We start from the raw sequence: 4,714 nt of genomic DNA, 5'->3' as shown, positions 1-4,714 counted from the left end.
ATATATATATCAGAGTCGACACCAGGTCATTAGCGTCACTCGGGCTCATCACAGATTTCGCACAAGACTCCTGCTCGAAGAATTTCATGCTTTTCCGCTTTATTCCTAGTCCCAAATGGTTTCTTTTTTATATCTAGCCCTATGTCTTTCTCCATTTCTAAGTTAAGGGTAAACATAAAGTAACCCTGCAAAACACATCTGATCTTTATGTACAGACACACAGAATAACACGAATCAGATAACAACAGCAGAGTGCACAACAAACATCAGTGGTCTGACTATCGCCTGTACTCTTGACAAGAGATGCCAGTTAGTATTAGCCCGAGTTGCCGGATAATTTTTCATTCCTTTAAGAATATTGTAGAAGGGAAACTTTTCATAAATTGGAATTTAAATCCTAATCTATAGAAATTTATTGTTTCAAGAAAATATTTAATTTTAATTTTAATTTTTACGATTATAGATAACAACTCGAGCTGTAACTTCTGAGCCTGAGTCAGGCGCGTGTGAACGATGTCTAGGGAACGTCTGCTACGAATGAAATTTTTTGACACAGGGCACTTCTATGATGTCCGTCAGACGCTGGATGAACATAAATGAGCTGCGATCAGACTCAATAAAAGGAACCCATGTTATTAGCTGCAATTACATATTTGGCCAATGTTGTTAGAAATTTAATCAGCTTGCAAATACACGTTCCCTTTACTAAAATTTATACTCGGACTAAGCCTGAACAGTCCGAGTGCCGGGGTCGCCACAGATATTATATATATATATATATATATATAATATTATATATATATATATATATATATGGAAAACGGTAAGATAACAAAGTAAGAGAGAGACTCAATATAATGTAAATAGAGGAAATTTATCTATACAATGATATGTTACATTACTCGATAGTCAAGATAAAACTCTGAGTTTCAGATGCCGAAGTGGGAATCCACGACATCTCTTCGGTTATCTGGCTATTTGAAAACGGTATGAAAAAATACCGTTATACAAGGGAAATTACTCTGTTAAAACTCAGAGTTTTATCTTGACTATCGAGTAATGTAACCATATCATTGTATATATATATATATATATATATATATATATATATATATGTGTGTGTGTGTGTTTGTATGTGTGGTGTGTGTGTGTGTGGTGTGTGTGTGTATATATATGTATATATATATGTATGTATGTATATGTATTATGTATATTATATTTTGATTTGAAAACCCCACTAGAATGGGAGAAAGCGCTAATGATCCAAGTGATATGATATATATGTAAAAAATGTAATATATAAATAAATATCTGTAAATATAAACCATCCGATCTTCTGATTCCCTCATTTCTTCTAATATATAATACCTGTACATCATCTCCAAACCTTCCAATATATATATATACATATACATTCGCCATGATTGATCGGTAACCACTACACACATTTTTTTCTCTCCTTGTTTCTTTCTGTGTTCCTTTCTGTGGAAGAGCGTAGGCTCGAAACGTAAAAGACTTTTTCAATTCCCGAGCGTTTATACTAATACATCTGTATATGTATGTATATATTTTTATCTTCTCTCTCTCTCTCTCTCTCTCTATATATATATATATATATAATATATATATATATATATAATATATATATGCATTTTCCTTGTATGCACACACATACACACACACATTTTTGTAGTCAAATCCATAATCCTTTGTCATACATATCATGGTAGCCCATGATTTTTTATGATTGTATTCTGTGAAGCGGTATGCGACATTACTTACATCAGATCGTTCATTAAACGATTACTTTGAGTAACGTATTTAATTTCGTAAATGAAGTAAAATCCATATTTCCTTATCAAGCAAGATACTTATAAGAGTATATGTATGTTTGTATGTATGTGTATTTGTTTATGTATATATATTATATATATATATATATATATATTATATATTATACATATATATATAATTTTATTGCGTACATGCATTAGTTTGAATCTTCTCTAAAGTAAATGACTATATCGTTCTGCTGATGCTTATGACCGAATATCCATTAAACAAATTATTTTTAATTACGTATATTCAGTTAAACAACTTCAGCGAAATTAATATTATGTTATGTGAGAAGGCGACGTCCTGGTTGAGTCGTTAACAAGTTGGGGGAGAAGAGGCTTAGCGGCATTTCGTCCGTGTGTTACGTTTTGAGTTCAAATTCCGTTGCGGTCGACTTTGCCTTTCATTCTTCGGGGTCGATGCAATCGACTTAACTCCTCCCCGGAATTGCCGGTCTTGTGGCAAAATTCGAAATGAATTTTAGTTTATCAGGGTACCGGAATACCAGAATTATTTTGTATTTCTCTTTTCAGCAATGTATCAACCAAATTCAGTTTCATTCTCGCTTTCAATTTACCAAGTCTGACTTTCAGGTTTTCTACGGCGGTGAGCTGGCAGAATCGTTAGCACGCACAAATTGGCAATTGTTAGCCGTATTTCGTCTGCTGTTACGTTCTGAGTTCAAATTCCGCCGAGGTCGACTTCGTCTTTCATCCTTTCGGGGTCGAAAATTAAGTACCAGTTATGCACTGGAGTCGATGTAATCGACTTAATCCGTTTGTCTGTCCTGTTTTACCCTCTGTTTAGCCCTTGTGGGTAGTAAAGAAGTAGGTATTTGTCTGCGCTAAATTCTGATTCAATTCCGCCGAGGTCGACTTTGTCATTCATCCTTTCGGAGTCGATTAAATAAGTACCAGTTACGCACTGGGGTCGATATAATCGACTTAATCCGTTTGTCTGTCCTTGTTTGTCCTCTCTGTGTTTAGCTCCTTGTGGGTAGTAAAGAAATAGGTTTTCAACTTATACATCACCTTCATGCTACAGGAAAGCATCACTTCAAATGCGATTTCGAATGTAGACCAAGAATAATAATAAAGTGTAAGAGTGGGACGATGAAATTATGCCAAACATTGGAAGAGACGTCGTATTGAATACAGTGGAGTACGTTGTTGTTTTTTCCGCCCCCCCCCCATTAACGGCGTCACACTGCCGTTGCTTACATCATCAGATTAAGAAATTCTTCATTCATAAATTAGTTTCAATTATGTGTATTTAAGAAAAATTAATGTTTTACGTCATTTGTGCACAATTGCCATATAAATTCAAAGAACGATATGCAAGCAAGAAAGAAAAAGAAAAAAAACCTTCAAAAATGGAAGAAAACCTAAATGTGCAACAAAACACAACTTTGTTGGTGACATCGTGCCTGCAAGACGCTGTTGTCAACAAAATCCAATGAGAAAGGAAAGACATCAACATTAACGGAGAACAAGTATGCCACCAGATGATATCGCCTTAACAGCTCATAAATCTAAAGAACTGGACGAAATACTCACTTATATCCACACTACAAGCCAACTTGTCGGCCTCAACATAAACCTTGGAAAAATGAAGGTCATATTCAACAGGCACGCTGCCAGCGTCCGTCACCATAAACGTCAAAGCTGTAGAACAGGTAGACAGGTACTTTACCTCGGAAAGATGGTGACCGAAGACGGAAATCTCTTACCGGAAGTCAAGAGAAGATTTGCACTTCGTTGGCTGGCCTTTGGGAAGGTGGGAAAACTCATTAGAAGTTCCAAGGTTTCCATGAAAATTAAAAGAAAGATTTTCAACGAGTACATCCTGATAGTGATGATTTACGGCATTGAAACAGGGCTCTCGACATTACAATCACGAACACCCTCATCGTGACCCAAACGAATCATCTTCAGCATCATACCGCTGAGCAAGAAAGCCAACACCTGAATTCAACAGCACACAAGAGTCAACGACACCATAGGAACCATCAAAGAGAACAAATATAGAAGGGCTGGCCACATCACACGGCTAAAGAACGACAGGAGTATTATGAAACTTTTATATAAAAGTAATTTTCTTTTTTAGTGCTTCAATTGGTCTATATATCCTTCTTATCTTACCTGGTACTTATATCTCTTTCTAAATTTATTATAGAAAATATATTACATAGATTTTACTAAACTTTGATCATATAGGCACAGGAGTGGCTGTGTGATAAGTAGCTGGCTTACCAACCACATGGTTCCGGGTTCAGTCCCACTGCATGGCACCTTGGGCAAGTGTCTTCTGCTATAGCCTCGGGCCGACCAATGCCTTGTGAGTGGATTCGGTAGACGGAAACTGAAAGAAGCCTGTCGTATATATGTATGTATTTATGTGTGTGTGTATGTTTGTGTATCTGTGTTTGTCCCCCTAGCATCGCTTGACAACCGATGCTGGTGTGTTTGCGTCCCCGTCACTTGGCGGTTCGGCAAAAGAGACCGACAGAATGAGTACTGGGCTTACAAAGAATAATTTTCGGGGTCGATTTGCTCGACTAAAAGCGGTGCTCCAGCATGGCCGCAGTCAAATGACTGAAACAAGTAAAAGAGTATATCGTTTTCCCTTCTGTGCCCTTAATGCCAATCGAGATCTCATTGTAGCGTCCCATGTTTTCTAGTGTAGACCCCTTTAATTGATAATAATAAAAGAGATAACGTCACCCCTATCCTACTTTTTTTCTGGGCATTTACCACTATCTAATTGACTCCTTCTGAGATTTGTTTCTTTATGTGGTTAAGGAATTTTCTACCATAGGGAATTAAGGTGTGGGAGAACATCTAATAATATTTTTGACCAGCAGTTAGATCTGAACTGT

At 36.6% G+C, this 4,714-nt stretch overlaps 1 long non-coding RNA gene across 1 annotated transcript in view; it reads right to left on the bottom strand.

Annotated features, from left to right (window-relative positions):
- Positions 1 to 480: 480 nt before the first annotated feature.
- Positions 481 to 4,714, bottom strand: part of LOC118766970 — a 4,477-nt gene continuing 243 nt past the window's right edge. Inside the window, exons 1-3 of the long non-coding RNA XR_005002889.1 lie at positions 4,712 to 4,714; positions 3,382 to 3,387; positions 481 to 491 (exon numbers count right to left, since the gene is read on the bottom strand). The exon at positions 4,712 to 4,714 is cut by the window's right edge and continues 243 nt beyond it. This is a non-coding gene — a long non-coding RNA (uncharacterized LOC118766970). The remainder of the gene's footprint in view (positions 492 to 3,381; positions 3,388 to 4,711) is intronic.

The sequence above is a fragment of the Octopus sinensis genome, linkage group LG18 (assembly GCF_006345805.1).
Source record: "Octopus sinensis linkage group LG18, ASM634580v1, whole genome shotgun sequence".
Classification (NCBI taxonomy): domain Eukaryota; kingdom Metazoa; phylum Mollusca; class Cephalopoda; order Octopoda; family Octopodidae; genus Octopus; species Octopus sinensis.
This window is presented reverse-complemented; position numbering and strand designations above follow the sequence as displayed.